The sequence below is a fragment of the Balearica regulorum genome, chromosome 1 (assembly GCF_011004875.1).
Source record: "Balearica regulorum gibbericeps isolate bBalReg1 chromosome 1, bBalReg1.pri, whole genome shotgun sequence".
Taxonomy (NCBI): domain Eukaryota; kingdom Metazoa; phylum Chordata; class Aves; order Gruiformes; family Gruidae; genus Balearica; species Balearica regulorum.
In genome coordinates, this window is record NC_046184.1 from 115,350,449 (window position 1) to 115,363,674 (window position 13,226).

Here is a 13,226-nt window from a genome sequence, read left to right on the forward strand (position 1 = left end):
TTTAAAAACATGGTCTGACATAATTTGTACTCACCTTGGCAAGATCTCTTATTTTTCAAAGGTCTAACAGCTTCTAGGTGAATATAGCAGCTCCGGAAAGAGAGTTTGACAGTACTGTCTGCAGAGAGATACTGTGAAAGCAGAGGGTTGGAGTTTTTCTCTGTGTAGTCCCATTAACAGATTTTGGCCTTCACAGTTCCTCCAGTTGGCTTCTCCTTAGCAGAGGGGTCTGGAGAGCAGCTGCGTGTCGGCTCTGGGACGAGCACAAGAAGCCTCTCTAGGGAGCTGGGCTCCAGCAATCGGGGGGTGCAGGGCTGATGCACCAAACGGCTGTGCCCCGCGTTGAGCCTTGCCACCAGGTACCAGCACGCTCCCCTGCACAAAGAGCAAACACAGAGCTGACAAGTGCAGCCTTCAGCTACAGTGCGGCATTTTGCTTGTGTTTTATGTAACCATTTATGACTGTTATTCAATTATGAAGGAGAGCTTACCATGGAAACTGCAAGGAGGTGTTTTGTTTAAGATACAGAGCACACTTTTTAAGTAAGAGCTGTTAATCTCTAATATGCAAACATCTGAACTGCATTCAAGGAGACTATGAACCGCACGGCACACTTTAAAACAAATAATTTTTACAATTTTCCTCCCTAAAGCTAAAAAGCCAGGTGAAACGAAGGAATGGATCCGTTCCTTCATGTGACCATTGTGGGGTTTGGTGGGAAATGCCATTTTCCGCTGAGGTCCCATGGGATTGTTGTGGCTTAGCAGGCTGCCAGCCTACATCAACCCCCCAAACTGCTAAGCCTCAGGGACCGGTCCCAATCCTATAAGGCCCACAGTCAGTCAGTAAGTGACCTAGTAATCCAATTAGGCAGCAACACAGGCTGTCTAAAGAAATAAAACAAAAGGAACAGGGAAAGAAAAAGTAACAGGAAAGAAATTGTGCCTAAAGCCAAGCATATCCTCATTACTCCCCTAATCTGAAGCTTCAAGGAGGAGCTTAGCTGGGTGCCCAATGCCTGGGAGGGGGACACAACAACCTACGGAAAGCCCAGCTCACATCCCAGCGTGGACCCCCCTCGGCATCAAACACGAGAGCTGCTCGCCCGGTGTATGGAAGACCAGGCAGCGAAGAGACAGTCCTCTCTAGCCAGCCTCGTCAGTAAAGCTTGGCATGAATTCTCCAACCTGTTCTAGCTATTTAATGCATTTCTCTGGCTTTTGTAGCACCGCATTCAGCCATCGCCAGGTATTCCGAGTGTGTTATCCAGAAAACCACATGGCCGCAAAGGGACAGGGGAAGGACACCAAGATTATGCCTCCTGAAGACAGCTGAGTGGCAGAGGCTGCTCCTGCGAGCGCTCTCTTGAGGTGCCTACCCCCAGCTGCCTGGCCCCGATGAGTACCCCACGCTTTTCAGAGGATGCCCCACGTCTAGCACGAACGTGAGCAAACCACCCGTTCAGCTTTAAAGGTCGGACCCCCGGGAAGAGAAGGGAAATGCAATTTTGCAAGGCACTGTGAAAAACACTGCAACTGCAAGAAGGGGATTTCTGGTTAAAACAAATGTTTAAACTGCCGGTGGTTTCACAAACCTAAGAAATGAGCACGGTGAAAGTTTTAAAAACACATTTTAAGCAACTTCCTAGCTGAGCACTGGCTTCTGCTGGGCAGTAGGACAATTCAATTACAACTCAAACACAAAGCAAATAGCTCAGCCACTGATGGATTTGTTTGTGGGTGTGAAAGCTCAAAAGCACAAAAACTATCACATCAGCAACAAAATGAAAGAAAAAAAAAGCCTTATAAATGCCATTGCTATGGAAAATTAACATTTTTAATAGGAAAGTAAACATAAAGCTTGTTCTATATGATGATAAGTATCAGCATGTCAGGTTTTTTTATGGTTTCTCCATTATCATAACAAAAGCGTGCAGAGTATTTTGGTTGAACTGCAGAAGTTAAAAACGCATAACATCCCAACTTCTTAGACATAATTTTGCAAACAAGAAGTGACAAGAATGCACTTCTACTGCTGATTCCTTTTATGAATAACTTGAACAGCACTTCAAGTCTGCAGAGAGATCCAATTATTTTATCAGGATGGACCTGCAATCCAAGATCAAAGTTTGAAAGCAAGATAGGTTAAGGAGCTGGGCATCCATGTCTGCCTTAGAAAAACACTTCTCCTGAATATTACCATAAAGGCTTTGCTTTTGCTACGTATTCTTTGACACGACACTGCACGGCATCATCTATCAATGATGCATCGCCTCTTGGTAGCTGTTTGTCATGCTACCAAAACTTTGGCTAAGTGTGGCCAGGCCCTGTTTTGAGAAAGAGCCACCATCGTGCTGGTCCAGCTCCTACGCCAGGGGCTCCTCTGGACCAGAGAAGACCCAAGGGTAGCCAAATTGCCCTCCCCGGCCAAGGCCACACACAGAGCAGCTGAAGCCCATACCAGCCCAGCCACAGGCAGGTTTGTCCACCCCAGTGGTGCCCCGGCATGGGTACAGCCCTCAGGGGCTCCTCTGTGCCCCAGCACTAGGGGCTGTCCAGCAGTAGCAGAGGCAGCGCCAGCTTCCCACGCGTCGGGGAGCATGGGCCCCGGCATGCAGGGCGGCCCTGAAACGTGTTCCCGCACGTCCCCCGCTGCGGGCAGCGGCAGGCAGGGAGGGATGGGGAGCCTGAGACCCAAGCAAGCAGATCTCAAACGCTGCGAGTTTGCCCGAGCCACCAGGCAGCGTTCGTAACGCCGGCTATGCAGGTCTAGAGAGCGACCGGTTTTGCAGCAAACAAAATATTTTTCTACCCTCTCCACGGACAATTAGCAATGCAAGCCTGAAACGTCAAAAACCAATTCTTAATTACCGAAGTCAGCACTTAATGACTCCAATTATATTTCCACTGATTTCTGAAAATTGGATTCTCCACTACACTTGCTGTGTTTTAAATTAGTTTCTTACCTCATTCGCGGTAATTATACTTTGACAAACCAAATTAAAATACAGTTCAGATTTGTAAGATCATACTTAAAAATAGTGGGGATTTAAGAACAAAAAATTTCTTAAGCCTACCACCATCCACATTTTTCATCGACCTCCCTTCAGGGCACAGGAATGCAGGGGGCTAAAAGATGAGCGAGATGCAAAGGACAATATTTTGTTAAAATACTGTAGCAGCAGTGTTTTAGTAGTAGGAAACAGTGTTTTAGTTCTGTGATAGAAACTCACTGTCTTATCCTCCCCACCCCTGTGTCACAGAAATTAGCCTCTCCTTTTATCCTAAAAACCAACAAAAGTTACTCTTCTCAGGCTCGCCATCACCAGTACTGCAGAGGATTCAAGCAATGTGCACTTAGCAGGAGGGAATACGTTTCTCACTTACAACTAACAGCTCTGTTAGACCTGTATGCTTAGACCCCAGTACCAAGAGCTACCATCAAAACATGCCAATGGGATAAGCATGGCTTCTGCAGGATGCAGTTGTACCCATTTGGGGATGCCTACCCTTTATTAGGGAATTATTTTCAAATTCCTGTTCACAATTAATATTAGAAATGGAAAAGGAGACTAGACAGCATATTTCAAGAAACTAAGCAACCAATGGAAAGAATGCATAAAACCCGCAGTATTTTAGGGAAGGCCTCTACATGCATTTACTTCATATGATACAGTGATTTCTCCAAAGAGGATGCCCTTCCATACATTTTTCTCCTGAAAGAGGAAGGAAAATCCACTAATAGCCCCTAATCCCTTTTCCAATCTCAAAACCAAAACATCCGCAGCACGCACCCTCACATTGCAGCAGCCTGGCAATAGCCATGGGAGCTGTCAAGTATCCACAGTAACTATGGCAAAGCCAAGGTGCCCACGCCAGCACTGCAGGCAGCATCGTAGCCCAGGCAATACAGTCACAGGAGTGTGTCTCAGCACCTGGACAAATTAATCCTGTTCCCTGCAGGACTAGAGCCAGCTACCTGGCACTGCATCTCCAAGGACAGGCAGGCATTACACTGCCTGGGAGGTTAGTACACTGAGCAACCAAGCCAGCCCTGAAGTTAGCTAACAGTAAATTTAAAAAAAAAAAAAAGTTTCAGGTTTCTGACGGATCACAACTGCCCCAAAGGAGCAATGACAACAAGTTCGAAGCAGCCCGGACCAATGTGGCGTGCCATCCTCTAGTTCCTTATGGCAAAGAGGTAAGGCATTGTAAAGGCCCCACCAGCTCAACTACAACTACAGAGAAATACAAAAAAAAAATGTCTGCATGTACTTGATAGTGTTAATTCAAGAGGATACAGATTTACAGGGTCACATTTTCACTTCAGCATAGGGATATAATATGCTGCTGTCACAGCTACTTTTTGCAATAATAACTTTTCATTATGTTTGTTTCTGCTTTATTTTTATTCTCATCTTTTGCAGATACCCATTACTCAGCAGTGGTTGTTGGATTTTATGTTCACATATGGTTTAAAAAGGTGGCTGTTTAATGTTTCCTATATGTAAATAACTACATGCTGTTCCAGTCCCTGCTGTGCAAGTGAAGGAACAATTAGATTATAGATCTCGAATACAGAAATACGTCAAGTTGGTTTTCATCTACAAATCTATTAGGGCTTACTCAGGGTTACATTCTCTATCTTCCCTTTTACCCACAAATTCCCACAGCTTTTAATGAGTACGTAAAGCAACCAGCAATGGGCAAAAATAGCCCAAAAAGCAGGACTCCAGTGGAGCAGCCAGCAGCCCGGGTACAGCCCTCTCACAGGCATCCCTCTCTGCCTGGAGGCAGGGCTTTCGCCACTGCCAGTGCAAAGCCAAATCCACCACAGCAACGCCAAGGGCCCCCAGGTGCCGAGGATGCCTGGGGAACCCCCCCATGGCCAAGCAGAGAGCAGGGGGCCTGGGGAAAGGCCCCACTGAGTAACACGGCAAGCCCTGTCGCCACCCACACCGGTGCTCCATGCGAGCGGTAGCCTCCACCCAGGGAGCTGGCTTCACCACCATGGGACAACGCACGCAAAGAGCAGCGCAGCGCAGCAGCAGGGGCAAACACCTGCATTTTAAATGATTCTGCTTTTACTTCATTTGTGGCATAACCCTAGGGCTGCTACTAGAAATGAACACATGTTTTTCAGTGTAATTTATCACCTTTTTAATACGGCTGATAGTATTTGTTTCAAATCAAAGCACCCGTGCCAAGCACATTAAAATAATTTTTATTTTTCAAAATGAACATCATGAGAGCCAGAAGCAACATTAACATAACCACTAACATTTCCAGCTTGTTCAGTATCAGAAACCAGCACATAGAATAATCTTTTGAACTTTCCAAGGTGGAGAAAAACTCTTTAAGTAGATAAAGAGGAGATGCATGAAGTAGATAAAGAAGAGATACATAATTGGTCGTTCAGCTGGTCTCCCTTCCTTGCTGAGCCACAACAGACCACAGAAACCGTTCCAGCTCCCTGCCACCCCCAGCCCTGATGCTCCCAGGCCTTTCAGTGCAAGGGAAGAAAGGCAGATATCAAGTAAGGATCCTGTAGCCGCAGGTAAATGGGCAGCAGACCTTTCATCACAAGCACTCCCAGACAGCCCACGCTGCAAGCCACAAAGTGCTTGTCCAACAGAAAACTGGGCCTGTACCGCAGAAGATGGAAAGCCTTAATAAAATTATGATGTACCACTGAAAGCAAGCAGGAAACAAGGCAGGTAGCAGTGACAGCGTCCAATTCCTTTCCCATAAAGGAGTTTGTTGGGTTAAAACTCCTGTCTCATCCTAGCGGGGCGAGCACACAACTGGCTTTCATGCACAGGCATGGGGCAGTGAGCAGCGGTCACTGTCAACTCAATCCGACAGCAAAATTGCCCAAGTGTATCAGTATCGCTGCGAACAGATGAAAGCACTCCCCATGCAAACACCTGCCTCAGGTAGGTGGGTGTAGAAATGAATCTCTGGTGGCAAATAAACAAGTAAAACCAGAAAAAGCCTCAGAAGGCAGAAATTAAGACACTAATCAAGAAACCAGGAAGGAAAAAAAAAAATCATTTTTGGCGTATGGAAACAGGCAGTAGACGGCCCGAAACCAAGTATTAATTCAATTTATACAAATGTAGTGCAAACTATCAAGTTTGGGCATAGTCTTTCTGTAGTTAGGAGACACTGGAGTGACTGCAACAGCTACAGGATTCAAAAGACACTCCAAATCAACACTGCAGTACAAGGATGAGAGGAACCTCAAAGTCGCTCAGGTTTGCCTTCTTCCATCCCCATCCCACCCCCACACTCTCTCAGTATACTAAGAAGGAATCCTCGCCCAAATCCAGTCCCAGTAACTGGTTTCTGCTGACCCAAAGTTACTCTGCAGCTCTAACAACAGAAGATGGATCTTATTTCCTAACCTAGCAGCCTCTGTTCTGTGGCATTGCTCTGCATATTAATGATCTTTAATGACACCCTGAAAGCATCTGCAAAGTCTCAAGTATGGATTTTACCACTTAGTCTGAAGCCATAAATAGGCGACGATGGCAAAGTATGTTTAATGATCAAAACCAAGAAAGGAAAGCATTCATTAAGACACCTTCTTACTCTTGTGGAAAGGGGCATTAAGATGATTTTTCTCCTGGACCAGTGGTGGCAGGTGAGTAAGGTGATGAGTAATATTAGCCTGAAAGGGATCTTTAAAAAATTATTTTTTTTTTTTGAAAGTTGGCAGGGAATAAGCCTATTCAGTAGAAGCAGGAAGAAAAAAAAAGGGGGGGGGGGGGGGAAGGTCAAGGGAGTGAAGGAAAAGAGCTGCCCACTTGCCCATGACATTGTCAGCTTTGGACAGTGATGGAAGATTAGTCCTTAGGAATATAAATCACCTCCAGTCAGGGCTTCTGGAATTCAGTGCTTCCCATGACTGCTGAAGAGGCAGTGTCAGCTGATCCTTATTTCTCAAATTTGGGATGACAATTGGGGTGGGATAAGGCTGAAAAGAAGGGTTAATTTAACAAAGAAGCAAGTAGGCAAGAGCCTTTAGAAATTGATTAGACAATGAAAGTAAATGACTTGGCAAAACAAGCTTGATTTCACTGCCAGAGTTATAAAAACATCTAAGAGATGGAGTGTGGTTTTAATGATTGATATTCTCACTGTATGTTCCTGCAGAAATGATAAATACTGGGACATTTATTGGGGTAAATGAAATCACAACCCAGTCACCTCCTTTTCTGCTCTGTGAAAGGAGGAAAAGCTGCCAAGGATCTCTTCATCCAGAAACCAAAGCACCACCAAGGACTTAGGAAAATGATCATGTTGCCAAAATAAGGCTCAGAAAAATATATTCATCAAGCTCACGTGGCATTTGTTGTTTCCTTGCTTGGAGGAACAGTGCATCAACATTCAGGTAAGTGACCAAAACCAGAAACCCACCTTTCCTCCTCATTTCTGCTCTATAGCTAGACTCTACATTTTCCATTCTCCCATGCAGATCTATTTCTGTTTGTTTGGGAAGTCACATGGCCAGGGGAAGGCCCAGAAAAAAGTGTATGTAAAACATAGATCATGCCTATGTTACTCATCCCATTGTTACTTAATACTTTTTTCTCATATACTGGTAAAGAAAAGAGGCTTCAGTCCAATTTCATAACACCAAAATCTTGAATCATCATGTTCATGAGGTCAGAACTACAACTGGTATAAATTTACTTACCACCACCATAAATCCCAGCATTGTAACACTGAAATATTCCAGCCATCAGAGCAGTGATGTTGCAGACTGCCCTGCATTTTTAACCTCAATTGTATGTAATTGTTAATCACTGACCCATTCTCCAGCAGCCCTTGGCAGGAGCAGGTTGCTAAGCGACCTGTTTTTGCTCCAGATACTTTTTTAAGTTAGTTTAGAAATGGCCAAAAGTCAACAAAGTGAGTATTGAGACTATTGCTGACAGATCTGAGGTGGACACGCGAGTGTTGGAAGCAAGTGAGACTGACCCTCACCTCTACTGAAAGCATAATAATGCCCAGTGCCACTTTGCTACATACAAAAACCCCTTAAAGAAGCCTTGCTGCAGCCCTGACACAGCTCGCACACCTCCTGACCTGCAATATTAATTGCCTCCTGCTTCTGAACGAACTCCTGTGCAAGTGTCAGGAGGAGAAGATACAGACAAAGAGCAAGACCTCCCAGCATGGCTTACGCTCACCCTCCGGGGGAACTGTACCTGCGTCTCTGAGGTGTAATGGCTGTAACCCGGAATGGCCGACAGCAGACACCCCGCCGTGCCCCCCTACCAGCCCCACAGGGGTGGTGAGCGCAAATGCAGGCAGCTCACAGAGCCTGCAGGTGACAGGCAACATCCTCCAGATCAGTGTTTGCAGGCACCCAAAGGACCACACCGAACAAGAAGAGCCTCCAGAAACACACACAGGGTTTTATTAGGGAAAAAAACCCACACTGTTCTTAGAAAGCTAATGGGAATATAATGACTCTCCCAGACAGAAGTGCAGGGACTTTCTATAGACCAATGATTCGAAATAATCAGGTAGAATTAATCAAGTAAAGGGTAGAAATTGTCCAGTCTGCGTTTCTGCATCTGTGTTGTCCCGCAGTCTTCCCTTCCCAGCTCCCCTGTCAGCAGGTACCCTTGCACGCACACCCTGCTTGTACCCAACTGTGGGCCCCATGAGCAGCACATCAGGCAGCCAAATTATTTCTGCTGCTCCCTTCAGGAGGCTGGGGCTCTTGCTCCCACGAGGCTGCCATGCTCCTCAGGATTTGCGGGGACGGACCTTTTTATCCTTCTGGCAAATTAGCTTGGGAGGGACATGGATGGCGCGGGAAGGACTGAATACTGCTCTGTGTCTCAGTCATCTGAGACTCAGGTCTTTTTTTCCCTCCCCTTTTTCTTTTTTTTAACTGAAAAAGAGCAGCAACACTTACTGTGCTATGTCATCTCAAAGAAACATGTCCTCATCTCGGTATTTTACTCATGTATCACCATCTCATTAACAACCACTATGGTATGTCATTATTAGTTATAGAAACTTGATTTTTGTCCTACAGAAATGAGTGATTAAAATGCTACATATTTAAATAGAAGCAAGACGGAGCAAACAAATTGTCAAGGGGGAACTGGAAAAGTTGCAGGATTCAAGAGGAACATGCAGACAGGAAAGCTCCAAAGTTCTGCTTTTTCTGCCTTGTTGTTTTTTGGTTTGTTTTTTTAATATAAGCTACTAGCGTAGGTTATAGTAGCAACCATAGTTATTAGTGTAACTAGTGTAAGTTAGACCTTTATGATTAGGTTCACAAAGCAGCTGAATAATTCAGTACAAGAAGCTGTGGCTATATGCCAGAGTAGATACTCAAGTAGCTGAACATGTCTTGTTTTCAGAACAGGCTGTGTATCCGTTCAATACACTTATGCAAACATGCCTTTTTTTTTTTTTAAACTTTAAGAAAGCTTTAAAAACAGCTCAGCCCAACAAATACTGGGGTAAATACACACAAAACTAGCAAAGGCTTCCAGTTCATGCCTCTCTTACTGTCAGGAACCTTCACCGAAAGTAGCCTGGGCTACAATACCAATGCTTTAGGAGTAACAGAGATGAGTGAAACAACAACGTACGCTATATTTTGTAAAGGAGAAAGATTTGGACAACCAGATGATTGCCAGGGACAACATGTGCAAAAGAAGCAGAGAGGTATGAGGATCAAGAGGTCAACAGAGTAAAACAGAGAGGGATCCAGAGCAGAGCACCCACCAAATGGAGCTGGCAGGCATCGCTTGCTGGGGCTCTGGCCCGACACGCAAATGGGCAAAGGGACAGAAATGGGCCTCCTCATCACCAACTCTTCCCCCTGACCAGCGTCCCTCCTCCTGCTGGGTGGGCCAGGGTAATGGCGAGACTGATGGGGAAGTCCTCTGATTTGGTGCCCACCTTCATCATCGGTGAATTTTCAGAGCACCAGCTGAAGCCTACAGGCAGGGATGTGTAGTGCATCAACCTACGCCACCGCGTTCACCTACACGTTCTGCAAACACTTGGCATTTGTTTCACTTAGCCTCTGTTTTATAACCCTGTGAAAGAAATGCTATGAAATTATTAGCTTGGAAAATAAATGATTAAGCATGAAGAAGTCATACAAAACCAAGGGGCCTCACAAGTAATTTGACCGCTTCTGTTTAGGCTATATTTTGATAGTTTGTTATAAAGGACTTAAAACTTCAACCCAGCTTGCCTTTGCTGCTGCTCTCAGGGTCCAAGGGAGCTGTTTATGGCACTTGGTGACGCTAAAGCCAGTTATGCAGCATAAAGCTTTGTCACTGCCTTGTCAATCACTCCAAGCAACATGATACCATCACCTCCAGCTGACCCCTGGAAGTTAATTATTGTTTCATGAAAAAATACTGAAGCTTGTTGATGGCAATCTGCCCTCCAGACAGACAGACCTTGCGCAACACCCAGCGGGATTGCTAGCTGGAGATAAATACCTACAGCACATGGGAAGGTGACGAGCCAAAAACACAAAACCAGTGTCTTTGGGAAGGCTGCTGGGATTAAACAATAACATTTCCACAGGTTCTGCAGAGGAAGAGCTAGAGATGACCCAGAGTTGGAAAGTTTGCCAAATAAAACTGCTAGGAGCTGGATTGCTCACTGTTCACTTTTGCAAGAAAAGCTTCTAGGAAAAGAAAACAAACCCCTTTCGGTTCTAGAAGTGCCTGGAGTCGAAAACCTGGACTCAGCTCCGTACCCTGCCTGTCCCAGAGAATAAACAGGATCGGGCAGGGAGAGCAGAAGGAGAGTGCAGTATGTGTGTGCATGCAGGCATCAAACAGGCGCGGCTGCTCGGGAGCCAGGAGACAGACAGCAGAAGTAATTTTAGGCCCACTGGCCTCTGCAGAACGATAACAAAAGAAAAAAAGGAACTGTGAAGAGCTCCAAAATGCAAAACACTTCTTGGAGGGAGAGGGCTATTCGAGTAGCACCTGATAAATGTTGCAGTTGTTAAATGATTGATGCCCTCAGGCATCAAGCAACCAGCCTCAAGCCAAAAGCAGAGGTGACTGCTGAGATCACTGCAAGTTTTGCCTATACCGAGACCTGAGGACCAAGCCTAAAAGTTTCAATGAACTCTGTGATCCCTAAAGAAAGAAGAAGAAAAAAAAAGAAGAAAAGAAAAAAAAAGAAGAAAAAAAGCACAGAAACAACCAACCAGAGCTGATCTGCACAGTGCTCTATTCCATTGGACAGGAAGCAAATCCAACCATGCATAAAATATCACAATATGCATTTGGAACCAAGTTCCTACTTCATCAGACCTATTAAAACCAACCATCAAGGGGAGCCTCAACCTACTCAACACAAGCAAACACCAGGCAATTGAGTACGCTGGGGATTTGGGGGAGCGGAGAAAGCAAGCGGGAGCACCCACGAGAGAGAGTGGAAAATTAAGAGGAGTGCCCAAGACAACTTCCACAGCGCAGCGGACAGAGGTACGTGGTACTCCAGGTGTCTCAGGCTGGTCAAAGCCCACACTGTTGCCAGAGATGACAACTCCTTCTTCTATCTACACCCCACGTGCTGGACCTTGCCTTCTGCACTCCTGGGTGCTCCTGCACCCATGCAACTCAGGGTGTGCAGGTAAAGGTGAACCCTTGGTGAAAATCAACCCTACCAAGAGTGGTTTCAAGCAGACTGGCTCCCTGGACACCTCACTACATGTTCACTAGCATTTTCCTTGTCCTACCCCTTGTCCCAGCCTCCCCAGCATGTCAGGGGATGGAAATACTCCTCCTTCTCCTCCCACCCCATGTCGCAGGGATGCACATGGAGCAGCACTTCTGTGCTGAATCCCTTCTGGTAAAGCAGCCTCGCGTTTCCAGAGAGCCATTAATCCATCACCCTTCAGCTCTAAAATTCATACAAATTATTTTATTCATAATTAGTTAAGGTCGGTACATGTGGAAATTAAATTACCATCTACAGTGTAAAAGGAGACAGCACAGAAAAACCTAGATAGCAGCAACAGCTCCCTCCTCTGCATTAATCAGGAGGACATGTGGGGGTGGGGCTATCTGGCAGTAGCTTTAGGTCGTAGTACAGATTTCAGCATCTTTGAAAAGACGCTCAGGCCCAGGCACAAGAGACCTCTGTGTCTGAGGTGCCAAATTAATCCCAAATTTAGGTGCCCCTCAACTCTGGTCCCAATAACCCCCTGGTCTCGTGCATTAGGAGCACACTTGCAGGACAGCTAAAAACCTGGCATTTCTTCTATCCCTTGGTTCCTCTGCAGGAAAACAAGCTGCTTGAGGCACAAAAGAGCTGCTCCTCATCATATGTATTTAGACTCACCTTTCCATTCAAATCAGGCTGCAGCGAAAGAGAGAACATACAGGGAAACAGATGGCCCTGCACTGAACACAAGGCATAATTCACTTGAGGGGCTGAGAGTCAGGGAGGGAGATGAGATGAGCAAGCTGCAGATCAACACCACCATTGAATTCAGCCTTGTATTTACAGCAGAGCCCTGCTGTAAATACTATAATGCATACTACAGCCATGAACATTTTCTCATCAACTCAGAAGAGAAAGATTCTGGGCAGTTTTTCTTCTTCCTGTTTCAATGGCAAAGCGACATCTGAATCAGTGATGAGGATGATGATAACAGTTTCAAAGGCAACCTTCTCCCATCCCCGATAGCCCATTGATGCAGTTAGTATCAGAAGCCATTACAAGAGTAGAAGGATCTTTTTCCCTTATATTCAGCTACTAGTTTGCCCAATTGCAAAGGGAAATTTAGGCTGAGATAGTCTGTGTACAGTTACTCAAAGAGACCAGGAAACAGACGTGTCCCAAGACATTACCATACTCAGCCAGACAGCCAGATTGCAGAAAGGGTAATAGCCATGTTGAAATTAAGCAAAGAAGAAAAGGTTAATATACGTGACCTTTCTGATTCTGCACAGCCAAAAATATCGATGCACAAACTACAGGCAAGTTTTAGGGCTACATCCGCCACCACTACCACCACCACCCCCGCCGAGCACCCTCACATCTTGCTGAAGTCAGCGGGGGCTGAGTTGATGCCTGCGCTAAAAGTATGCACAACTTTTTCTGACAGAGGGAACAGGAGGAGGCTCCTCGCAGTACCCTACAGGAGCCTTTGAGGATCAGTTCTTCGCTTGGCAAGACAAAAACCACCAAGCCAAGTAACAGCACAGGCA

At 45.7% G+C, this 13,226-nt stretch overlaps 1 protein-coding gene across 12 annotated transcripts in view; it reads right to left on the reverse strand.

The window, feature by feature from the left end:
* TIAM1 (TIAM Rac1 associated GEF 1) overlaps nucleotides 1–13,226 on the reverse strand; it is a 190,702-nt gene that overhangs the window by 153,776 nt on the left and 23,700 nt on the right. For 6 of the 12 annotated variants that reach the window (XM_075770566.1, XM_075770521.1, XM_075770540.1 and 3 more), the window contains exon 2: nucleotides 35–375. The exons of the other annotated variants lie outside the window; for them this stretch is intronic. The gene's annotated coding sequence lies outside the window, so the exon portion shown is untranslated. The remainder of the gene's footprint in view (nucleotides 1–34; nucleotides 376–13,226) is intronic. 12 annotated transcript variants of the gene reach the window in all.